This window comes from Podarcis pityusensis, assembly GCF_964106645.2.
Source record: "Podarcis pityusensis genome assembly, chromosome: 10".
Taxonomy (NCBI): Eukaryota; Metazoa; Chordata; class Lepidosauria; order Squamata; family Lacertidae; genus Podarcis; species Podarcis pityusensis.
Genome location: NC_138035.1, coordinates 3436029 through 3461545, shown reverse-complemented (window position 1 = coordinate 3461545; position 25517 = coordinate 3436029). Strand labels below are relative to the sequence as shown.

Genomic DNA, 25517 nt, shown 5'->3' with positions numbered 1-25517 from the left:
GAAATGCCATTTACCTTCCCGCTGGAGTGGTACCTATTTATCTACTTGCACTTTGACATGCTTTCGAACTGCTAGGTTGGCAGGAGCAGGGACTGAGCAATGGGAGCTCACCCCGTCACAGGGATTCGAACCGCTGCCCTTCTGATCGGCAAGTCCTAGTCTCTGTGGTTTAGACCATAGCGCCACCATTGTGTGTGTGTGTGTGTGTGTGTGTATATGTGTATATATATATATATATATATATATATATATTTATATATGAGAGATCCATGTGACGGTCACCTCCAGGCTTGACTACTGTAATTCGCTCTACGTGGGGCTGCCCTTGAAACTGTCCCAGAAACTCCAGTGAGTGCAGAATGCTGCAGCGAGGCTCCTCACGGGGTCTCTGCCATGGGAGCATATTCACCCAGTGCTTTTCCAGCTTTATGCTGTTTTATGCAGTTTTTAAGTCACATGTTTTATATTTGATGTTAGTGGCCCCGTGCCCGGTTGTTAAACCCAGAAGGGTGGGGTTGTTGAATGGTTACTTTAAATGTAAAGGTTCATCATTGTTCCACCCGATGTGTATGTCTTTAAGGGGCCAGAGCAAGGGCCAGAGCAAGATAACGAGACCCAGCTTTACAGCTGTGAAACATAGCAGGTGCTGCTGAGTTGTATTGATTAAGCTGTGTTGACAATTGGGTGTAGTATATAAGGAGCAGCACCTAGCTCTCCCATTACCCTGGGGGGTGGGTTGGTGGTTGGGTCATGTTTGTTTGTTAATGTATTTAGTGTAAAAGGAGTTCTTGTTTTTGTAATTAAAACCTTGTTCAAGTTATTTTTGAGTCCCTTTTTAATGCATGGTCTCCCCAGCAAGCTCTCTGCAGCGCTACCATACTGCAAATACCCAACAGGGGTATAAATAAAATATTATATTATTATTATATATAAACATAATAAAACATTAAACATTCTTAAAAACACTTCCCCATACAATACAACTTGGGGGTTGGATAATTCCAAGATTTCCCCAGTGAAAATAGGGACATCCTAAGGAAAAGTGGGACATTCCAGGATAAAATCAGTAACTGGGGCAGCTTCTCTAAATCAGGGACGTCCCTGGAAAATAGGGGTCCTTGGGGGGTCTGGCAGTGTCTGGCCCATGGTCACACCCGAGCAGGGCCAGATTTAGGTTTGATGAGGCCCTAAGCTCCTGAAGGTAATGGGGCCCTTGATATGTCCAGCTCTCCTTTGTCAACAACAAATTGTCACTGTTTTTTGTGTTGAATATATGCTATGTGGTAATTGATGGACCTAATAGGTATCTAAAGCCATTTGCACATAACAAAATATTTATTTTATCGAAGTAATACACAAAACAGAACACTCTTGCTGTATGTAGGTTTTATTTTATTTGGTTTTTTATCTTATATTTCGGAAACGTACATCCAGGTTTTCCCCCCCTTTAAATTTTTAGGGGGCCCCCAAGAGAGTGGGGCCCTAAGCTATACCTTGTTTAGCTTATACCTTAATCCGGCAATGCACCCAAGTGGGGATTTGAACCTTGATCTCCCAGGTCCCAGTCTGACACCTCTGTGCAAGGTAAAAAGGTAAAGGGACCCCTGACCATTAGGTCCAGTCGTGGCCGACTCTGGGGTTGCGGCGCTCATCTCGCTTTATTGGCCGAATGAACCGGCATACAGCTTCCGGGTCATATGGCCAGCATGACTAAGCTGCTTCTGGCAAAACCAGAGCAGCGCACGGAAATGCCGTTTACCTTCCCACCAGAGTGGTACCTATTTATCTACTTGCACTTTGACGTGCTTTCGAACTGCTAGGTGGGCAGGAGCAGGACCGAGCAACGGGAGCTCCCCCCGTTGAGGGGATTTGAACCGCTGACCTTCTGATCGGCAATTCTTAGGCCCTGTGGTTTAACCCACAGTGCCACCCGCGTCCCACACCCTGTGCAAGGTGGGCAGGTCTTAATCCAATATTGCAGGTGGAAGGCTGCCTAGCAGAAATAAGAGTTGACCCAAGGAGACTCCCAGAACTTGGCCTTTTGCACTGGCTCTGCCACTGGGACAGAGTTTTGTGCTTTGTGATAAAGGTGGTTCAGGTGATCTATCCTGCCCCCCCACCCCAGGGATGGAGATGGCTGAGAGGGGGAGGGGCCAGGGAGGGAGAGGAGAGGAGATTAGCTGCTCAAGTCCAGACAAACAGATGGAGGCTCCTTGATCCTGATTAGCATAGCTGGGCTCACTCCAGGCAACTGCTGGAAGGTGGCTTGGGTTGGGCAAAACAGCCCTCTCTGACCCACGCCCTGCCCTTGCCACATGCGCAATGCTTTGTCTGCCCCCCCAAGAGATGGACGATGCACCTGGGAGTCTGGAGAAGACGCCCTCCTTGGCCGCACGGTGACATCTGCAGGTCAGTTTCATGTCCTTTGGTTTCTGAAGGAGGGATTGGCCCTGTCCACTCTCAGGGGGCGAAAGGGAGCGGGGGGGGGGCGGCATCTAGGCTGTCTTGCAGAGGGGGGTGGGTTTGGTCTCTGGGCCTCTGCTCACGACTGCCCTTTGGTCCCTGGGTACTGTCAGGGATGTGTTCAAGTAGGGCTGGCTAGCTGCCCCAGGCCCCAGCCGATTCCAGACGGTCCTTTCACAACAGATCCCTTCTCCCCCGCAATAAAATTTCTACACCACTTCATTGTAAAAAAACCCCTCAGTTTACAAAAAGGATAAAATGATACAACTATCCGCAAGAAGAATGAGCAACAACAGTTTAAGACTTTCGGAGAGTTAACATGAAACGGAAAACAGATTAAAACCCGCACCAGCTTTTAAAAGCATTTAGCCAGGCTTGTTGAAACTAAAACGCTTTTAGCAGGGACCCCATCCATAGCACCCGCCGTAAGCAAACACATGCCGCAGATCCACCCGGCCACCTATGGCATGGCACCACTGCTTTTGCTCTCTCATGAATCGCATCCAGGCAGAGATTTGAGGCAGAGGAATGTCTGGCAAAGTGTAATGTGGGGTGTGCTTCTGCAAGTCGTCTTACTCATGCAGACGAACAGACGTCATTTTATTTGCACGCCTCCTTTCCGCAGTTCAAACCACGCTCAAGGCGGCTTACAGCATGAAAAAGAAAACCATGTAACTGCAACGTAACAAAAGTCAGAAACAGTAAATAAAACTTTGTGCCTGAGGATCTGAGAAGTTGGAATGTTTGTGTAGGACCGAGGGAGCAGGGCTCCTTTGGAAGTACCTTTGAGTTCCCTTTCATTATCCCGCCCCCCCTGACAAATAAGTGCAATAAATAATAATTAATACTAATGAATGCACCAGAGAGGACTGTATGAGGGAGCATAATCGGAGACTGTGGCAGAGGGGCAGTGAGCAGGGGTATATTTGGGGAGCCGGGGAGCCCTGAGGCTGAAATATTCTGCAGCTGTTGCCTCTACCTTTCCAGAGGGTTTTCTGGAACTAGGGGCTGAATCTGAATCTGACATTTCCTGAATCTGAAATTCTCCAGAATCCAAATTCAGTGCCAGATGGTGCTTCCTGGGGTAAAGCAACCCTTTTGCAGAAACGAACGTGTCACCTCAAGCTTCCTTCCACGTTGCTATGGAAGTATCTATTTGATTTGGCCGTCTCCTTATTCTGCTTTGTGTTGCAATGCTCTTTTTCATTTGTTGCCTGCCTTGAGCCTCTAGGATAGCCATTTATTTATTTATACCCCACCTTTCTAACAAACAGAGCAGGATATATGTTTCCAATAAATATTAGAAAGAGGAAGCCGTTGTTTGTTGCTGTTGTTGAATTGCCTTTAACTGCTCACATCTGAACCCCTGTGCCTAAGAGACCCGGATCATGTTCCTAAGTTAAAGTTCTACACTCTCTCCGAAAGACCCACCTCTCCAACTGCTGTTAGGAACCCTCTGCTCTCCCAGGGAGAGAGTCTGCGCCATGTTTTCTGTTTGGCAGAAGAGATGTATTGACGGTAAGGTTGCCTCGTTGGTTGGGTGCTTGGGAAAATGGGTTTCCTACAAATTGTTCCTTGGAAAAAGGCTGTGTTCCAGAAGAGTTGTGGAAATAATAATAATGTTGTTGTTGTTGCTGTTTAGTCGTTTAGTCGTGTCCGCCTCTTCGTGACCCCTTGGACCAGAGCACGCCAGGCACTCCTGTCTTCCACTGCCTCCCGCAGTTTGGTCAAACTCATGCTGGTAGCTTTGAGAACACTGTCCCACCATCTCGTCCTCTGTCGTCCCCTTCTCCTTGTGCCCTCCATCTTTCCCAACATCAGGGTCCTTTCCAGGGAGTCTTCTCTTCTCCTGAGGTGGCCAAAGTATTGGAGCCTCAGCTTCAGGATCGGTCCTTCCAGTGAGCACTCAGGGCTGATTTCCTTCAGAATGGAGAGGTTTGATCTTCTTGCAGTCCATGGGACTCTCAAGAGTCTCCTCCAGCACCATAATTCAAAAGCATCCATTCTTTGGCGATCAGCCTTCTTTATGGTCCAGCTCTCACTTCCATACATCACTACTGGGAAAACCATAGCTTTTACTATACGGACCTTTGCTGGCAAGGTGATGTCTCTACTTTTTAAGATGCTGTCTAGATAATAATAATAATAATAATAATAATAATGATAATAAATGTTTATTTATATCCCGCCCTCCCGAGCCAAAGCCGGGCTCAGAGGGAGAATGCCTTGTGGGGAATCTGGTGGCCATCCAGTCTACCCCCTCTTGTCGCGAGGCAAGACTAGAGACCCTCCACCAACCCCTGCCACCCAAACCCCAAACAGGGAGCAGGTGGTTGTGCCACAAGAGGTGTTTGCAGGGACAAGAACTCCTAAGGATGGCTGCAAGGGAGCTATGCGGAAGGCAATACCTAGGTAAAATCAAGACCCTGAGGGTCATCTAGTCCAGCCCCCTGCAATACAGGAATCTTTCACCAAATTCGGGGCTCGAACGCAAGAGGCTTTGAAGAACTGTTTTTGAGGAAAGGGCTGGTGCTGTGCTGTTTTGTTGTTGCTATCATCTGTGTTTTTAACAGATCTGTTTTACATTTTCAAAATTCTATTTGTGTTTAAGTACTGTATTGGCCCGAATATAAGCCGCACCCGAATATAAGCTGCAACCTTTAAAATTCATGGAGAGCAAAAAAAAAAAAAAAAAAAAAAGACAATACCCAAATATAAGCCGCTCTCTTAAAATTCTTCAGGCACTCACACGCGTCCCCTTTTACTGTATGCCCGTTTCAGCAGCGATATCGTAAAAGCCAATTTTTGTAAGGTCATGAATTTAAGCCGCACTTGAACTTTTCATGGTTGGAATGGGGGGGGGGGTGAGGCTCATATTCAAGCCAATACGGTACATCTTAACAATGGCATTTTCTATGTTATTAGCTTTTCCTATTTTACCAGCGTAAGCTGCCTTGAGTCCCAGGGTGGGAAAAATGAGGGATATATAAATATATATAAATATTATACAGTGGTACCTCGGGTTACATACTCTTCAGGTTACATACGCTTCAGGTTACAGGCTCCGTTAACCCAGAAATAGTGCTTCAGGTTAAGAACTTTGCTCCTGGATGAGAACAGAAATTGTGCTCCGGCGACACAGCAGCAGCAGGAGGCCCCATTAGCTAAAGTGGTACCTCAGGTTAAGAACAGTTTCAGGTTAAGAACGGACCTCCAGAATGAATTAAGTTCTTAACCCGAGGTACCACTGTAATAATAATTTCCTGACATCTGCAGATAGGACTGAGAATGCCCCCTGTTTGGTACCCTGGAGAGGGCTGCTGCCAATCGGTGTAGACAACACTGGGCTAGACGGAGCAGTGCTCTAGCTTACCTATTATAATTCAGAATAAAAACTGCTGCTTCCCATAGGACACGTCTAGTTAAAAAAAGAAAAGTCAGGGCCAAAGAAGAAGAAAAAAGAATAGCCTGGACATTTTCTGAAAATAGTTTTTTGGGGGGATAGGGGGCTTGGTGGAAAGACCCCCAATTGGGGCAGGCCCCCTTTCCCCCGAGTTTTCTCTGCTGTGATGCTTCACCCGGGTTCCCATGGTTACGCAGGTTAGTGTGCTAACTGATGTTCCTATGGCTACAGAGGCAGCTTTTGCTCCACATGGTTCCTGTGCCAAGAAGATGCGCTGAACATGTTAAAAGCCCCCCTCCCCACCCACCCACCGCTTGCCAAACCTGAACTCCCCCCCCAAAGCGCACTGGGCCATGCCCCCTCTCCTAGGTCAGAGGACAGGTGTCCTGCCAGTGGGGCAGCCTAAGAACCACAGGTTGGGGTAGGGAATTACTGTGCTGGCCCAATTTTGCTGGCCGCCTGCGCTACAGCTGTGGCTTCCTGGTGGCACCCTGCCCCCATGATGCTAGCGGCCTGACCCTGGCATTCCCAGCGAGGCCTTGTTTGTGCACACCTCCCTTTGAGTGACATCCACTGCCTTTTAACAGCTGCACAGACATTCAACAGGTAGAGCGTTCTTTATAGCATAATGGTAGATGCAGAGCTGGGGAAGCACTTGCTTGTCAGAAGTGGCAAGCTGGTCCCTTTAGCTGGGAACAGCCGAGAGGAAAAAATGCCCCCTTTCTCCTCCACCCCCATAAGTTTGGTCAGTCCTGGTGTTCCTCTGTGGCTCGCTGGTAGAGCAGCTGCCCTGCATGTCGAAGGTCCCACATTCATCCCCCAACAGCATCTCTGAGGAATATCCCTTCTCTGAAACCTTCACTGGAGGGGTTTTTTTTTAAGAAAACCTGCCAGGGAGGCTGCAGTTGCAATTCCTGCATCACAGAGGGTTGGACTAGATGGCCCTTGGGTGTCCCTTCTATGAAGTCCTGGAGATGCACTACTGGAAAGTGAAGATGGCTGGCTTTCAGCTGATGCAATGGAAGCCGGTGGCCCACTTCGTCCAGCATCCTGTTTTCAGATTGGCCAACCAGTAGTCTAAGCCTAAGGCAGCTTCCTTTGTGCTGGAACTCTGTTTTCACAATGCCAGGAGTGACGGGATGCTAGCCACTCTGAGGCAGAGTTGGATATTAAAAGAGCCGCCTGGGGGGGGGGAGAGGAGTGCTATTGCAGGGATAGCCTTTCCAACTTGTGTTAACAAGTTCACAATTTAGCAGAGTAACATCCCCCCTTTTTAAAACTCACAGCAGATGCATTTGCTCAGGCTCGCTAAAGCCTCTATAATAACTGTTCTGGTATTTCCCCCTTATTCCCTCATAAAAGATAAGACACGACACAGTCTTCTATAAAAGTATAAAAAGAGTTTACTCACTCACATTCTGTTCACCACTGGATCCCAGAAGGCAGACTTATCTTAGTTTCCAGGTGTATGTTATTTTTCTATCTCATAAGGAGACAGTCCGTTTGTCCTCTCTTGGCTGGGGGCCAAGAGAGCATCTTTGGCTAAGCAAATGTTGCTGCTTCGATGCATGTAGTCAAAAAGAGAGAGATGGCTGCCATGCCCTGTGCTTTTGTCGTTACCTGCACAGGTGAGGCCACACCCACCTCTAGTTATATGCAGAGGAAGTCTGTCCCAGCCCAGAAGGAAACAGGAAGTTTACCTGCTGGCTGGACAAACATTCCTCCCCATGTGTAAACATGTTCACTCTAGGAATGTTGTATTTGACTGCTCTTGTGTTTCACATCCCACAGTTGCCACCACCGCTGCCTGCTAAGCCAGAGGGGCCCACTGGTGTCACAGGGACCCCAGCCCCTTCCCCCTAGAGTCCCCTTTTCCCTGCTGTTCAGCAACCATCCTCTTCTGCACCAGCACTAATCCTGCCATTGTTCCGCATGCAGATTTCTCTAGGGTGGCATCTTCTGCCAAAGATGGAGCCAGTGCCAGATTTACATATAAGCTAAACAAACTCTAGCTTAGGGCCCCACTCTCTTGGGGGGCCCAAAAAATTTAAAGAGAAAAAACAACTGGATGTACATTTCGAAAATAAAAGATAAAAAACAAATGAGAGCTACATACAGCAACCGTGTTTTGTGTTGTGTAGGCTCCTATGATGGAAGTCATGGGCCCCGCCTGCTAGACTGCTCCCTAAAATATCCCTGGTTTGCTCCTTTCTATAGATAGGGTGCCTACATTCTGCATGGACTGGTTGCATGTCAACATGTGCAAATGGCTTGAGATACCTATTAGGTCCATAAATGACCATATAGCATATATTCCACACAAAAAAACAGTGACAATTTGTTGTTGACAAAGGACAGCTGGACATATCAAGGGCCCCATTCCCTTCAGGAGCTTAGGTAAAGGGACCCCTGACAGTTAAATCCAGTTGCAGACGACTCTGGGGTTGCAGCGCTCATCTCTGATCAGCAAGTCCTAGGCTCTGGGGTTTAGACCTCAGCGCCACCCGGGTCAGTAGCTTAGGGCCTCATCAAACCTAAATCCAGCCCTGGATGGAGCTGCTGTTTCTTCAAAGGCTTAGGGGAAGGCACAGCCTTGTACCTGATGTTCCGTGCCCTGTTTGCATTTGAAAAGGCACTTAGCTTGAGTGCAGGGCTGGAGAGGGAGGACTGCAGCCCAGAACCCACAACGCCTGCCCCGCAAGGCATGGCTGCTCAAGAGTTCCTCTTCTCCCTTGCAAAACAGGAAGTGTGGCTGACAATTCCTGGAAAAAGCTGGCACGTCTGTGTGGCAGAGAGAGACTCCTTGGAGCGTGAAATGTAGCCGTGGGGGGAGAGACTTGGCTGGAGGGAAACTGAGGGACTGCTGTATTGGGGGAACTATGGTAGCTCCAAGATGCAGAGAACTGGGGCTGCACTGTGTCCTTTCAGCCTCTAGGTGGCACCACCCATGTGGCAGCAGGCCATGTAATGGACTGGATTAGAAAGTCCACATGGGGGAATTAGGAAACTGCCTTATGCTGAAGGCTTAGCCACACACATTTCCCTAAGTGCTTTCTAGGGACAGCTCCACACTTTTCCTGCCCGTGTCTGTGTGTTTGTGTCTGTGGTTTTTTTTTTTGCCCTGCTGCTTTCCCTGCAAACCCCCACGTTTTAATGCTCTCATCAATCTGCGGGAAATCCATATTGCTGTTTGTTCCGATTCAGCATTAAAGAGCAGCTTTTCCTGGGGAAAGAGGGGCGAGGAAAAAAGCGCTCGGACACAGTCTGAAAAAGCACAGGCCTTTGCCTGGTAAGCGCCGGGCAAAAGTGTGGGTGAAAATTAACTCTCAAAATATCAGCAAACAACATAAACTCTCTCTTAACAATTGCAATAAATTATTACTAAACTATAATCCATAAAATAGCAGCAAGTCACAATGCATAAAATACCTGTATAAAAGGATCAAATTAAGAAACAATGACACACAATGTATAAAGTTATTGTTGTTCTTTAAATCCTTCTTTCCCTTGCCCCTCCCTTCCCTCTCTGGCCTGCCCCATATTTTACGTTGAATTTGTAAGCTCCTCGGGGCAGAGGCCTCTTCTGGCGTCAACATTGTTTGTTCCAGTAAAATAGAGATAAATGGAGAAGTGGGTGGGAAACAGTTGTGAGATCGTGTGTTGCTGGAATGGTCAGGCGTGAATCTGATCCCTGCAGCTGGCGTCTCATTGCTGGACACAGCCGAGGCCAGCAAAGCCTTGGGATGACTTGCCCCTCTTCCTGCAAAACAGGAAAATGAACTCAGGCGTTTCCTCTCCGCTTTGGAAGACCAGGCATATCTGAGGCCCTTGGGGAATTAGCTTGATGCAGTTTGAATACAGAATGAGTCAGGATGTGCCCTGGTAAGGCTGGAGTTGGGGCGTGTGCAGCGGCGTAGCGTGGGTTGTCAGCACCCGGGGCAAGGCAAGTAATTTGCGCCCCCTAACCCAGGGCAAGGCAAGTAATTTGCGCCCCCTAACCCCTAACCTGCCGCCGCTGCCAGCTTCTTCTTGCTGCTACCTGGTCTGGTCTGGTGTGGTTCTCTCCCGCGCTCAGCGCTGCGCTGGGCGGCCGCTGCACTGTCCCTCCCCCAGATAGTCCCTCGCTCTCTCTCCGCACCGCACGCCTGGCACCCACCCCCTCCACAGTGGGCGGCGACCCAGCGGCTCGGATCGGATTCGCACAGCCAGCACTGCAGTGAGAGAGAGTGAGTGAGCCAGGTAGGGGCAGAGAGCTGCGAGTGCGAGCGCGCACCCCCCAGATGTTGCGCCCGGTGCAGCTGGCCCCCCCTGCACCCCCCACGCTACGCCACTGGGCGTGTGGCTTGTGGAGTCCTCTACAGTTTCCAGGAGCAGAAATGAAGAGGCAGGAGGGGGAGCGGGAGGTAGCACAGGGCAAGCGGAAGAGGAGGTTTCGCACCTTGAACCACCCAGGACAAAGCGCTGCAATGGATGTTGCAACGTGGTTCACACCTGGCTTGAAGAATCACAGAGGCATCCTTCTCATTTCTCGAAAGAGAACGGCTGCTTTTGGGTCACAAACAAACACTTTATATGCCAGTTAATGCCTGAACAGCGGTGTACAAAATAGAAAAGCTAAATACATGTGTTATGTACTGAGGTGAATAGGATCCAAAAGGCAGCAGTCTGATTGGTCCTAGAACAATAGGGTCCAGAATGCCGCAGTCTGATTGGTCCACAGGAGCCACCCAATCCAGCTCCAGGTGGAAGTGAATCCGCAACCTGATTGGCCTACAGGTGAATCCCAGAATTAGCCAATCACGTGGGGCCCATTGTGTAAATAATGTATATAAAGCAGACATCCTGGGGGAACTTCCATTCCTCCTCACCACTATGAGCTGAATAAAGAGCATGAAATCCACTCTCGACTCCGAGTACGGTATATTTCAACATGAAACCAGTTAAAAGCCACAGTTAAAATACCAAGCAACATAGCATCTTGAAAACACAACGGTAAAAACAGAGCCAAATCCAAATCAAGGGATTAGGGAAATGCTTGTGTAAACAGGTGTGTCTTCGAAAGATGTGGATGGGCCTCTGGCGCTCACACGCAGAGGGCATTCAGTAGACCCTGTACAACCAATGGCAAAGTCTATCTTTCTATTCCCATAAGCTGATAATTGTTGGGCCATTTCATGAATATGGAAGAAGGTGATGTTTTGGGTTATTTAAAGCTATGTGGCGAAAAAGTTAAGCTGTTGACATGGGAAGCAGGTGTCTGAAAACTCTTGTTTTGTACAGGCACACTCTTCAGAGAGGCCAGGACTAGCTGAGGCTGCCAGTTGAGCCTGTGACCAACTGCAAGCCCAGGTTGGGTGAAGTGTAATGCATTAAACCCCCCAGAGGCATGGCACCTAAGGACCACAAGTGAAACCTGGAGATGAGAGCTGCAGATGATGCTAAAAAAGGGAGGGGTCGGTGCAAATGCTGCGTGCTGATGCCCTCATGACAAAAATCCACGTGTCTTCTGTATACAGAAGGCGGGTGGACCTGCATGTTTGACGGGGTCATGTGCGAATGCATCTGGAGTCCCGGCGAGGGGGCGTGGCGAAGGGGGGCCATGGGCCCAAGCTCCTCCGTACCTGGATCAAGGAGCCAGCGTTCTCCTTGGTACAGAAGGAACTCTGGGTCCCCTTCTCCCTGCAGATCAGGTGGGCGAGATGCTGCCAAGATGCCTGCCACGCTTTTATTCCCTTTTGCTCACCCCCACTCCTCCCCCGCAATGCCTTTCTCCTCGCTATTCACTCCCTTTCTCTTTCTCTTACTCACTCATTCACACACTGCTTTTTCAGTCCGCTTCCTCTCTCTCCCTCCTGGATCTGTGTCCTTGACTGAACTGCCTTGTTTAAGGCCTGAGGATAAAAGTGTGTGTGTGTGTGTGTGTGTGTGTGTGTGTGCAAGAGAGACAATGTGCAAATCTACAGGCCTGCAGAGCAGCAGCTTGGACTTGCCATTCCTCTCCCCGTCACACCTCCAGCCAAGGGAGTTCTGTAGCGCAGCTAGTGTGAGCTTGCCAGGGCTCTCCAGCCTCTCCTCTCCTGCCATGTGGATTCCTGATCCCTTCTTGGTCCACACCCCCCCCCCCAACGCCTCACAGAGCACCGGGATGCTGCTCAAGGCAAATCTCAGGAGAGAAGCAAGATGGAGCTCAATAGGTAGTCCAAGTCCTGGGGCATCTCTGAGCCTGCTTTTGATAGAAGCTCTCAAGGCTGCTTCCTTCATCTTTCTGATGATGCTGTTGCACTGAAATATACTCTGAGTCGGGTGTGGATTTCATGCTCTTTATTCAGCTCATAGTAGTGAGGAGGAATGGAAGTTCCCCCAGAATGTCTGCTTTATATACATTATTTACACAGTGGGCCCCACGTGATTGGCTAATTCCGGGATTCTCCTGTTGGCCAATCAGGTTGCGGATTCACTTCTACCTGGAGTTGGATTGGGTGGCTCCTGCGTACCAGTCAGACTGCTGCATTCTGAATCCTATTGTTCTGGGACCAATCAGACTGCTGCATTCTGAATCCTATTGTTCTAGGACCAATCAGACTGCTGCATTTTGGATCCCATTCAACTCAGTACATAACATGCACTGAACCCAGAATGCATGTTCCCTTCCTTACTTTGTCATGCTGCATCTCTCAGCGGCTTTTGATAGCATTGATCATGCTATCTTTCTGGACTATCTAGAGGAGTTGGGAGCTGGGGGCATTGTTATGCAGTGGTCCCACTCCTTCCTCCAGAGCCGTGTACAGAAAGTGGTGGAGGGGGATGAGTGTTCAGACCCCTGGGCTCTCACTTGTGGGGTACCTCAGGGTTCTGTCCTCTCCCCCATGCTTTTTAACATCTATATGAAGATGCTGGGAGAGATCATCAGGGGGTTTGGGCTGGGTGTGATCCCCAGGTCTACCTCTCCTTTAAACTGGAACCAGTGAAGGTGGTGAAGGTCCTGAGTGAGTGCTTGGAGACAGTTGGAGGATGGATGGTGGCTCATGGACTGAGCTTGAATCCTGACAAGGCAGAAGTACTGTTTTGGGGGGACAGGGGGCAGGCAGATGAGGAGGACTCCCTGGTCCTGAATGGGGCAGCTGTGTCCCTGAAGGACCAGGTGCGCAGCCTGGGAGTCATTCTGGACTCACCGCTGTCCATGGAGGCGCAGGTCAATTCTGTGTCCAGGGCAGCTGTCTACCAACTCCATCTGGTACGCAGGCTGAGACCCTAGTTACATTTGGCTGCAATTTCCCACACTTCCTTCCTTCCAAACATAAAAATACCTTCCTGGATCAGGCCAATGGTCCATCTAATCCAGCCTCCTGCTTTCACAGTAGCTGAACAGTTGCCTGCAAGTAGGATTTGAGCACAAGAACAACACTCTCCCCTCCTGTGGTTTCCAGCAACTGTGTGTTCAGAAGTGTTGTCTCCATCTATGGAGTGAGGGCATAGCCATCATGTGCAGTAGCCACTGATATCATGACTAGTAGCCTCAGTCTTCTCTGATAAAGAAAACAATGCCCGACCTGAAGAATTTGGAGCAAATGATTCAGCAGAGGAAACACGGCCCAGAATAACTAAGGAGATAGTACAAGAATACGTGGCTAGTTTAGATGTATTCAAGTCTCCAGGGCCAGACGAACTGCATCCAAGAGTATTAAAAGAACTGGCAGATGTGATCTCAGAACCACTGGCAGTCATCTTTGAGAATTCCTGGAGAACAGGCGAAGTCCCGGCAGACTGGAGGAGGGCAAATGTTGTCCCTATTTTCAAAAAGGGGAAAAGAGAGGACCCAAATAATTACCGCCCAGTCAGTCTGACATCAATACCAGGGAAGATTCTGGAGCAGATCATTAAGCAAACAGTCTGTGAGCACCTAGAAAGGAATGCTGTGATCATCAATAGTCAGCATGGATTTCTGAAAAATAAGTCATGTCAGACTAACCTGATCTCGTTTTTTGACAGAATTACAAGCCTGGTAGATGAAGGGAACGCAGTGGATGTAGCCTACCTTGATTTCAGCAAGGCATTTGACAAGGTGCCCCATGATATTCTTGTAAAGAAGCTGGTAAAATGCGGTCTTGACTATGCTACCACTCAGTGGATTTGTAACTGGCTGACTGACCGAACCCAAAGGGTGCTCATCAATGGTTCCTCTTCATCCTGGAGAAGAGTGACTAGTGGGGTGCCACAGGGTTCTGTCTTGGGCCTGGTCTTATTCAACATCTTTATCAATGACTTGGATGATGGACTCAAGGGCATCCTGATCAAATTTGCAGATGACACCAAACTGGGAGGGGTGTCTAACACCCCAGAGGACAGGATCACACTTCAAAACGACCTTGACAGATTAGAGAACTGGGCCAAAACAAACCAGATGAATTTTAACAGGGAGAAATGTAAAGTATTGCACTTGGGCAAAAAAAATGAGAGGCACAAATACAAGATGGGTGACAGCTGGCTTGAGAGCAGTAGATGTGAAAAGGATCTAGGAGTCTTGATTGACCACAAACTTGACATGAGCCAACAGTGTGATGCGGCAGCTAAAAAAGCCAATGCAATTCTGGGCTGCATCAATAGGAGTATAGCATCTAGATCAAGGGAAGTAATAGTGCCACTGTATTCTGCTCTGGTCAGACCTCACCTGGAGTACTGTGTCCAGTTCTGGGCACCACAGTTCAAGAAGGACACTGACAAACTGGAACGTGTCCAGAGGAGGGCAACCAAAATGGTCAAAGGCCTGGAAACGATGCCTTATGAGGAACGGCTAAGGGAGCTGGGCATGTTTAGCCTGGAGAAGAGGAGGTTAAGGGGTGATATGATAGCCATGTTCAAATATATAAAAGGATGTCACATAGAGGAGGGAGAAAGGTTGTTTTCTGCTGCTCCAGAGAAGTGGACACGGAGCAATGGATCCAAACTACAAGAAAGAAGATTCCACCTAAACATTAGGAAGAACTTCCTGACAGTAAGAGCTGTTCGACAGTGGAATTTGCTGCCAAGGAGTGTGGTGGAGTCTCCTTCTTTGGAGGTCTTTAAGCAGAGGCTTATGTCAGGAGTGCTCTGATGGTGTTTCCTGCTTGGCAGGGGGTTGGACTCGATGGCCCTTGTGGTCTCTTCCAACTCTATGATTCTATGATTCTATGATTCCATACTGGGTCTTTCTGGAGCCTCTCTTTCAGTGCTTCCTGCTTTTCTTACCACCCCACTCCACACAATCCTTTTTTCTTTGATTCACTGATGCATCTCCAAAGCAGGTGTTCTTCATTTTGCCCGTTGGCTACTGGGTTCCCAGTTCTCTCTCTTGCCATGGTTCCTCTCCCTGGGGCAGCGGGCAGGAATCTCTAGGACTTTTGCATCGCAGCATCCTTTCTACCCAACTACGCTTCTGGTCCTGCAACGTGATGCTCTTGATTCTGTTGTGTGACAGGAGAGCCACCTGGCTGAGATGGTAGGCACCCTACACGTTGGTTCCATGCCTGAGCCTGAGGGTCTGGCTTGTGAAGCTTTCTTGCTAACTTTCAAGTTAGGAGGTTGTTATCTGTAGATGTTCTGTGCTGGCCGAATCTTTGATACCTGCAGATGTGCACAAGCTTTTAAAATATACCCCTATGCCATGAGGATTAACAGCAGGGCAGCAAAAGCGGATGTTGTGAGACCTTATTATTGCAAAAATAGATAAATACCACCTGTCCATTATACAAGGGTCCGAGGACCTTGCTGCCCTTGTTGCAGTTGGATATACTGTATATATTTAATAAACAAGTAACAAAGCATTGAAGCATCAGGGCTGATCCAGCCGTGACTGCAGAGGCCACAATTGTCGGGGTCCCACATGCGGTCATCCTGACCTGGGTTCTCACTGAAGCCACGGGCCAACAGAGTGGTTTATCTGCCGCCATAAATTTTGAATTATGGTGCTGGAGGAGACTCTTGAGAGTCCCATGGACTGCAAGAAGAACAAACCTCTCCATTCTGAAGGAAATCAGCCCTGAGTGCTCACTGGAAGGACAGATCCTGAAGCTGAGGTTCTAATACTTTGGCCACCTCATGAGAAGAGAAGACTCCCTGGAAAAGACCCTGATGCTGGGAAAGATGGAGGGCACAAGGAGAAGGGGATGACAGAGGACGAGATTGGACAGTGTTCTCAAAGCTACCAGCATGAGTTTGACCAAACTGCGGGAGGCAGTGGAAGACAGGAGTGCCTGGCGTGCTCTGGTCCATTGGGTCACAAAGAGTCGGACATGACTAAATGACTAAACAACAACAACATCTGCCACCTCCCATGCTAGATTCTTCCAGGTAGTGGCTAGATTCTTCAGCAGCGCGTTTTGCAAAAGCAGCCACTGTCTCTTGGTGATCTGCCAGCAGGCAGGTGCGGCCTTCAGGGAGAGAAAGAGAGAGCTCTGGGAAGATGGCTGAGGGCTCTGGCTGGGGGCCAGAACAGTGTCACTCAGTCAGCAGAGGAGGGAGGCCTCTGGGCTATCAGTGGCGCATCGTTGTTTGCTGTCGGGAAGATGAGGCGGCAGCTATTGCCTAACCACAAGCCCCAGCAAGGCATGCCTTGCCAAAGTGCTGCTCTGGGTCAGGAGGCAGGAGTTGGGAAGCCCAGGGAGTCACCACCACAGCATATGCCCATGTTCCCCATCAACCCCTCTTCTGTGGCTGCAGTGGTAGAGAAGCCCTGTTGAGTCTGGGGGCCACATTCTCTCCTCTTTAACCTTTTTAGGGGCCACATGGCAGTGGTGGGTGGGGCCAGAGGCAAAAGCAGGCGGAGCAGCGAATGTACAATTTCCACCTTCCAGCTGTTCTCTGGTTCCTACACCCTCGAACCTACTCCCTCTGTGCTTCATCCCAGCAACGGAGAGACATCAGAGTTCCAAGGGCATGTTCCAGCCAGGCAAAGTCATTCCAGGAGGGTGCAGAGCAGGGCCGGTGAGGGAGGATTGTGTCCTGGGGAGAGGCTGGCCACACTTGACCTCAGGGCCTGAGGTTCTCCACCCCATTCGAGGTTTTCAAGAGACCTAATAGGGATGCCGGTGGCGCTGTGGGTTAAACCACAGAGCCTAGGGCTTGCTGATCGGAAGGTCGGCGGTTCGAATCCCCACGACGGGGTGAGCTCCCATTGCTCGGTCCCTGCTCCTGCCAACCCAGCAGTTCGAAAGCACGTCAAAGTGCAAGTAGATAAATAGGTACCACTCTGGCGGGAAGGTAAATGGCATTTCCGTGTGCTGCTCTGGTTTGCCAGAAGTGGCTTAGTCATGCTGGCCACATGACCCGGAAGCTGTACTCCGGCTCCCTTGGCCAATAAAGCAAGATGAGCGTCGCAACCCCAGAGTCGGCCACGACTGGACCTAGTGGTCAGGGGTCCCTTTACCTTTAATATATTGATCATGCCAGTAGCCTGAATCACTTGCCTTTGGAGGTGATGGAAGGGAAACATTGATGTGAGAAGTGCCAGCCTGATCCAGGCTATGCATAATAATAATAATAATAATAATAATAATAATAATAATTTATTTATACCCCGCCAATCTGGCTGGGTTTCCCCAGCCACTCTGGGCGGCTTCCAACAAAACACTAAAATACAATAACCTATTAAGCATTAACAGCTTCCCTAAACAGGGCTGCTTTGAGATCCCCAGACATCACTTAGGGACCAGACCAGGATGGCACCAGCCTCCCAAGGTCCTGCTTGGCTCTTCCTCCCACACAGGTGTATCTGGCTGCAGGTCCAGGGACCCTCAGGCCAGAGACAAGGGCAAAGCAGTGGCTGCACCTGAGCTGCAAAGAGCTCACTCCGAGCTGCGTGTCCGGAATGGCAATATTATATGGACCAATGGACCAATTAGAAGGTGGCTGAGAAGAAGCACCTGATGGTGACTCAGTATCTCCTTAATGCTCCATGCTTTGACAGCTCTACAGGGCCTTGCCTGACGGGGCCTCTGCCAGGGAAACTTCTGGGTACGCCGATAGCCCAAGGAACGGATCTGGCAAGTGTGACTCTGGGTTTGGGTGGCTCGGCTTGCGGCTGACGCTGCGCTGCCACTGTCTCCATCAAGCAAGCGCTGTTATCCGCCCGCTGACGAGCCGCAATTGGCAGGCCTTTGGCTTTTAATCAGTTGCGCATCCCTGGTGACCCACTAACCTTGGCAGGAAGAGGGAATGAAAATCAATTGGCTGTGGAATTACCCATCAAGCTCCGTCGTGTGCTCTGTAACCGGGCGTGATCAATGCTCCTGCCAGCCACAAGCCCCCCTGTCCTTGCAGCGCATGGAGCCTCCAGCCCCTCTCATAGTGCGCACAGGTGGGGAGGGACCATGCGGAGAATCTCCTGCTTTAGGGGGTTGCAGCAGCAGCAGCAGCAGCAGCAAACTTGGAGGAATGCGAAAATAAGCCATTCGTGCTTCCTGCAATGACTGGCGCCACTGTCTCAGTCCTCACTTGCCCACACGTCGCAAGCTGTCACTGAACAGTCCTGCAAAGTCCTGCCTCCATCCCTCGCAGCAGCCAAAAGAGCACCAAAAGCAAGGCTGAGCCCAAATGGGGCATGCTTGCGGGGCGTCCCCCAGTGGAGGAAAGGCATCTCCTGCTGCTCCTGTTAAGGACCCTGCTCCAATTTCTGCACATGCTCCCTTGCCAAACCCTTCTCCTGGAATGGAGGAACATCTCACTGCTGCCCTTCCCTTCAAAAACAGACACACACCTCTCTCCTTCTCCTCCTCCAGCCATTTCGCCCCAGCTCCTTTGCGCCACAGAGCAATGCTTGGCCTAAGAGCTCTTTCCTCACCTTACTCTGCAGGCCTTTGTTGCCACCTGCCTCCCCCCCTCTCTCCCCCCCCTTGTCAGCCCCCCCACCTCCCTTGCCTCTTCATCTAAGGGTGTTTTCACACATGACACTCAAAACGCTTTCTGCCTATCTGAATTTGGTGACGCGGTTGCCAAACCTCCGCCGGCCAGGAAGGAGAAGGCATTTGATTCCATTTCCGAGGGGGTCTCTTTCTGCTTTCAGTCCTCCCACGTTTGCTGTGCTCAGCGAGGCAGGACGGCTCGGAGGTGCTTTTTAGTGGTGAGTGTGAAAACCACCTAAAAGGGCACCAAGCCTGCTGGGCAGAGATTTAAAGCAGCGAACCGAAGCCTGCTTAAGTCAGGTTCACTGGAACCCATTGGACATAATGCCAATGCAATTGGGATGTGTTTGGCTTCTGGACGACGTGTTTGTTGAGCGTTCGTCTTGACTCGCTCAAAGTTTGCAGGGAAGTTGCTTGGCGTTCTGCTCTTTTTTGTGTTCGGTTCTGGACAGCCTCGTGCGCTCGGGGCGATGGTTGCCAATCACAACAGGCCAGCCACTCTTCCTGGAGCGGAAATCCTAAGAATGCAAGACGAGCCGGCTGGGTCAGGCCAGAGGGGGCCCATCGAGTCCAGCACGCTGTTCTCACAAGGGCCACCCAGACACCTGTAGGAAACTTTCAATCAGGACCCACATGCACAGGAGTGTGGCCTCAGTGGCCCGGAGTGCCTTCCATCAGCTTTGGCTGGTGGCCCAGCTACGCCTCTATCTGGACATGGACAGCCTAACTACCTGTTATCTATGGTCTGGTAACCTCAAGGTTAGATTACTGCCATGTGTTATACATGGGGCTGCTTCTGAAGACAGTTTGGAAACTTCAGCTGGTGCAGAATTCAGTAGCCGAGTTGTTCACCGGAGCAAGACGGTTTGAGCATATTACACTGATCCTGGTCTGGCTGCACTGACCAATTAGTTTCCGGGCCCAATTCAAAGTGCTGGTTTTGACCTATATGAAGCCTTAAACGGCTCAGCACTGCAATACCAGGCAGAGGGCCTTCTCGGTAGTGGCGCCCTCCCTGTGGAACGCCCTCCCACCAGATGTCAAAGAGAACAACAACTACCAGACTTTTAGAAGACATCTGAAGGCAGCCCTGTTTAGGGAAGCTTTTAATGTTTGATGTATCATAGTATTTTAATATTCTTTTGGAAGCCGCCCAGAGTGGCTGGGGAAACCCAGCCAGATGGGCGGGGTATAAATAATAAATTATTATTATTATTATTATTATTATACCTCAAGGAGCGCCTCTTTCCATATGAACCTACCTGCAAGGGCCTCGGCTGCCATCGGGGGGGGGGTGACAAATTATCAAGGAACAATTACTGCCCTACTAGGGCGGATCGTAAAAAAACTTTTTTTAAAAAAATGCCTGCTCCAAAGGTCTTATCTTTGTACACTAGGGATTATATAGCTATATCTGAAATTTCATGCATATTCATGAAGGCTGAAATTTCAATTCAGTGGAGCCAAAACACAACCCATCCTGTAGATTTAAGTATCTGTCCACAGTCGCCTACTTGTTATCAGAGGCCCAGAATCCACATTCCTTTGTAAGAAAATATGAAATAATGTAAAACCATTTTTGCAGGCAAAAGAAAAAAAAATCAATGTGGGGGGGGTTGAGAAGGAATTTTCTGCACCGGGTACCACCTGACCTTCCTACGCCTCTGCCTACCTGGACCCTGAGACCCTCTTCTGAGGCCCTCAAGAGGTCTGGAGAGTGGCAACGCAAGAACAGGACCTTCTCTGCGGTGGCTCCCCATCTGTGGAATGCTCTCCCAGGGAAGTTTGCCTGGTGCCTTCACTATACCTTTAGGCACCAGGCAAAAATGTTCCTTTTTAACCAGGCCTTTGGCTGATCTAATCAACATCCTATACCCTTTAAAATGTGGCTCTTTGAGGAGCTATTGGGTTGTTGTTTTTATTTTTATTAGGTATTTTGTGGGGTTTTTTTCTTGATTTCATTCTGTGAAATCCCCCGGGCATATGGCGGTATATAAATTCAGCAAATAGGTAAATAAAAAATATAGAGTCCTGCCATTTCCAGAAACCGGAATTCTGAAGAATGTGGAGCATGGCGGCCGTGGCTGGTAGCCCTCAGTCGCTCTCTTCTTTTGTAGAGAAATGTCCATTTGCTCGCTCTTAGGGTATTGCGAGTCGTATAGGGATGTGCCTTTCCTTTTTGATTTTGGTGACTCTTGTTTATGATGGTCAAGCCAGACCTTTTGAGGTTGGTTTTCCTTTTTAGATTTTTTCTGATCCTCATTTGCCATTGGCTTGTCTCCCTTGGCATCAAAAAGGGAGGTTTTTGGTAACCTATTTGTGAAGAATCTTAGTATTACTATCCTTTCCTTTATGAGTAAAGGTAAAGGTAAAGGTAAAGGGACCCCTGACCGTTGGGTCCCGTTGTGAACGACTCTGGGGTTGCGGCACTCATCTCGCTTTACTGAGGGAGCTTGACTGAGGGAGCAGGCGTACAGCTTCCGGGTCATGTGGCCAGCAGGATTAAGCCGCTTCTGGCGAACCAGAGCAGCACACGGAAACGCCATTTACCTTCCCGCCGGTGCGGTACCTATTTATCTACTTGCACTGGTGTGCTTTCGAGCTGCTAGGTTGGCAGGAGCTGGGACCGAGCAACGGGAGCTCACCCAGTCATGGGAATTCGAACTGCCAACCTTCTGATCGGCAAGCCCTAGGCTCTGTAGTAGATGTCTTTAAATTGTGCTCTTATATCAAATTTCCTTTTCTGCGTATCCTGTAATGTTTTACTGTTGCTATGGCCATTGGCTAATGCGAATAAAGTTTTATCTTATCTTATTCATATCTCTTCTTTTGGAAACTGGCCAGTAAGACTCTGCTTCCTCAGAGCCTTCACTGCAAAGCTCTTTGAAGCCAAGAAGAGACCACATGTGGGCTTCTCTCTGCCTCTCCCAGAGAGGTCATCTGGTCAGCCTGCATGTTTGGACAAGCGTTTCTGCCCAAGGGGGCATGCACATTTTCAAAGAGTGGCGTGTCTCCTTTTTGTCCCGATACCTGTGCCAGGAAACGGGCACACTGCAGTCCAGCAGACCTTTGAGCACTGGCGGCCCCTCACTGGGTTTTTGGCAAGAGCAGTGCAATGTTGCTGGCAACGGGCGCTTGAGGACAAGGTCAGGCAGGTAGCAGCTGGGCCTGTGCCAACCAAGTGGCAAAGTGAGTGGGCCTTTCTGGCCAATGAGCAGTGATCACTGGGAGGCCTTCTGGCCCGTCCCCTGCAGGGGCTGTGGTGGCAGAGGTGCCCCTGCCCAGCCCACTAGGGTTGGCACCTCCCAGGAAGGGCAAGGGAAGTTATTCATTGAGAGCTCTGCATTCCGGCTAGCCTGCTGAGAGCTTCAAGGCTGGTGTTTCTAAGCTGCCCGTCTCTCTCACTGTAGGGTCTGCCCACTTTCACGGTGCCCACCTCCCGGGCATGCCTGTCTTCCGGAATGGCTGAAATCGGAGGCAGTTGTCCCTCCCCTAAGGTCAATCAGTAACTCTTCTCAAGCAAGCCGGGAGGGACTTGCGGCAGCTCTGGCGTGGAGGTTGGTCATTGTTTGTGCATGTTTTCTTTGGAAAGCTGTGGAGGGACATCTTGAGGAGTCGAGGAGGGGAGTGTAACGGGTCAGGAAGTTCAGAATCCAGCGCATGAGCAGCCCCGACGAAAGAAAATTCTTCTTTTATTGAGCAGCTTCATTGAATTTCTCTATGCTCGCTTGTCTGTGTAGTTAGAGGCCCAGGCAAATGACTTTGAATGCAGGCAAGTGATGCATTTTCTACAACCGCTAGGCAATGCTACCAAATTTGACTTCTGTAAAAACAACAGCGGCAGCAACTTAGTGTACCACCTAAAACTAGCCTGTGGCTTGCTCTTGCAAACCCTGCCCTGCTCCTCTTTAAGGTTCTCTGCCTAACAAGGAATCTCTGCTTTAATTTTTTACAGCTCGAGGCAGATCTGTATAATTCCTGCATTTTAGATTTCCAAAAAATGGGGCAGCAGCCACAAGGCGTTTCTTTGCCCCAGGAGTCCTAGGTACAATTTGGAGCCTACTAACGTCTAGTAGAACCTAGTCGGGTCTTCTTCATCTTGCTGTGCTTCATCCTAAGAAATGAATTCACACTTTGCTGCTTTAACCCTGAAAGCCTGCTCACAGCCTTGAGCATTTGGCTTGGCGGAGCTATTGTTTACTTTAGTTTTATTTATTTATTGAATCTGTATGCCGTCTTTCATCTGTAGATTTCAGGATGGTTCACAACATAAAAATACAGCATAAAACCCCCCACAATTTGCATAATAAAAGCAAAACCAAACCTATTCTGTCCCCCATTAAAGGTATTGCCTAAGGGTGATGGATTTTGGATTTTTTTCTTAGCAATCAACATGTGGTGGTTGTTGTTGTTGTTTTGTCAGTTTGCAGGTCTGTGGAATCTGCCCCTTGGTGGACCTCAACCTGTGTTAGTGGGTTTAGAGGAGTCAGTGGGTTTTGAAGAGGGATTTGAAGGAAAGCAGAGCATACCTGAGGGACGTGGGTGGCGCTGTGGGTTAAACCACAGAGCCCTGGGGCTTGCCAATCAGAAGGTCGGCGGTTCGAATCCCCGCAATGGGGTGAGCTCCCGTTGCTCGGTCCCTGCTCCTGCCCACCTAGCAGTTCGAAAGCACGTCAAAGTGTAAGTAGATAAATAGGTACCGCACCGGCGGGAAGGTAAACGGCGTTTTCATGCGCTGGTCTGGTTTGCAAGAAGCGGCTTAGTCATGCTGGCCACATGACCCGGAAGCTGTACACCGGCTCCCTCGGCCAATAAAGCGAGATGAGCGCCGCAACCCCAGAGTCGGCCACGACTGGACCTAATGGTCAGGGGTCCCTTTACCTTTACCTTTTAGAGCATACCTGAACCGGGAGGAAGCTCCTCCTGGAAGCGCCTTGAGGAAGATTGGGCCAAGTCAGGGCTCATCCATATTTTCCTTTGGCCTTGCTCTTTCCAGGTACGGAGCTGCTCTTTAAAGCTCTGTGTCCAAGCGCTCCACCCCCATGAGCCTTCCCTGTGAAAACCCACTATTAAACCCTCATATTTTATTGCTGAATTGGAGCAAACAGCAATCAGGTTTTTTACGGATTGCCATTTGCTCTGATTCAGCGATAAAATGCAGGTTTTCCTGGACTCGTGGCCCAAGAGGCAGTCTCAGCGGTGAGAGACAAGGCACTCTGCGCTTGAGCTAAGCAGCATGATAAAGTCCTCGCCCAAGAGACGTGGAACACATTTGCAAGATATCACTAAAACCGCATGCCCTTTTTATTGACTTGAGCTCGTGTGCTTATACGCCACGACCCAACTTCCTATGCTATTTGTGCCTGGGTGGACCTACTGCTTCGCTTCTAATTAGCGCGTTCCCTGCGTTCTGGTTTTGTTTCCGGTCTCACTTTGGTTGTGCTATCACACAAGAGTGCTCTCCAGATGGCAACAATGGGGCAATATGGAGTAAGCATCACTGGAAAACCAATGCGAGGATGTGGGGCTGGTCTGCCAAGAACCCACCACTAATGTATCAATGGCAAGCTGTGGAATCCACCCACCAAAGACTTGTCCATATTTAATCCTGGTCTCAGAGCAAACTCTGGTGCCATCCTGCATTGCAGGGGTTGGACTGGATGACCCTCGGAGACCCCTTCCTGCTCCACAATTTTATGATTCTATGATTTTCTCTGCTTGCTGAAGGGCCATTGAGATGGGAGTTCATGGCAGTGAAAGGAAAGCAAGTGAGGGCTTGGCAATATTTTAATTAATAATCTGGCGGGTGGGAAACGTGGCCCTTAGCACCTTGCAACTCTCTTCCTGAAGTGTTTTTACCTGACCTGCCTGAAATGTGTTTTTGCCTCCTTGGATAGAGGATAGAGAGGAGTGGATGAGAAGATGTAGAAAACTAACCAACTGCACATAGGTGAATGCTACATTGAGTGCCTAACTGTCAGGCTCTGGGGACCCGTCTTCCCTGCCCTTCCCTGCCCCCCCCCCGGCCGTAGATAAGCAGGACAAAGCGAAAAGAGACCCTTACCATTTAAAGAGTCTTTGTGATGGCCTGGGACTTGGGCTCAGACTCGGAGCCAGAGGAGTCTCAGTCCGCACCAGATCCTTTGCCTCAGGCATCATCTGAACCAAGTCTGGGGCCTGATCCTGAAGAGCCCCAGTCTGCACAGGTTCCCCTGCAACAAGCACCAGCTGGGCCGAGTCAGGGCTCTCTGACCGCAGGCTCCCCGTCGAAAGAGGGACGCTAATGTAGCACATCTGATATGCACAGAGAGCATGCTGATCATGCAAATTGTGCATCGCCCAGGCTTGGGACTGTGATATGGAAATGTTGCACACAGTTGGGGGTTGCGCATTTGGAATGCGTCCACAAGGCCGCTTCTGGAGTGCCCGCTGGGGCAAACCCAGGATTGTGAGGAACATGGGACATTCCTGCACTGCCACGTCCCCTGAATGGGGCACCATGAACTGGCTGACGTGCTCCCGCTCCAAAGGTCACACGTGGAACGCTCCAGCTGCAGAGTCTTGCTCAAGCCTCCATCCTCTAAGCTGCTGGGTTCGTCCAAACACCCTTTTTTTTGTTTGTAGGCATGGGAATCTAAGAAGAGCCATGTGCCTGGATCAGGCCAAAGGAGGCTCATCTGGTCCGGCATTGTATACTCAGTGTGGCTAACCAGGTGCCCCAGAGGGAGGCTGAACATAGATGAGCCTACTAAGGTAAAGGTAAAGGGACCCCTGAC

General features: G+C 49.7%; 1 protein-coding gene and 1 long non-coding RNA gene across 9 annotated transcripts in view; one reads left to right on the top strand and one right to left on the bottom strand.

Moving 5' to 3' along the window:
- Nucleotides 1–25517, top strand: part of SHANK3 (SH3 and multiple ankyrin repeat domains 3) — a 447259-nt gene that overhangs the window by 37490 nt on the left and 384252 nt on the right. The window contains exons 1-2 of one of the 8 annotated variants that reach the window (XM_081022612.1): nucleotides 22285–22298; nucleotides 25366–25494. The exons of the other annotated variants lie outside the window; for them this stretch is intronic. The gene's annotated coding sequence lies outside the window, so the exon portion shown is untranslated. Of the gene's footprint in view, nucleotides 1–22284; nucleotides 22299–25365; nucleotides 25495–25517 lie in introns of those variants that run through there. 8 annotated transcript variants of the gene reach the window in all.
- Nucleotides 1–25517, bottom strand: part of LOC308486511 — a 297032-nt gene that overhangs the window by 84136 nt on the left and 187379 nt on the right. The gene's annotated exons all lie outside the window — the stretch shown is intronic.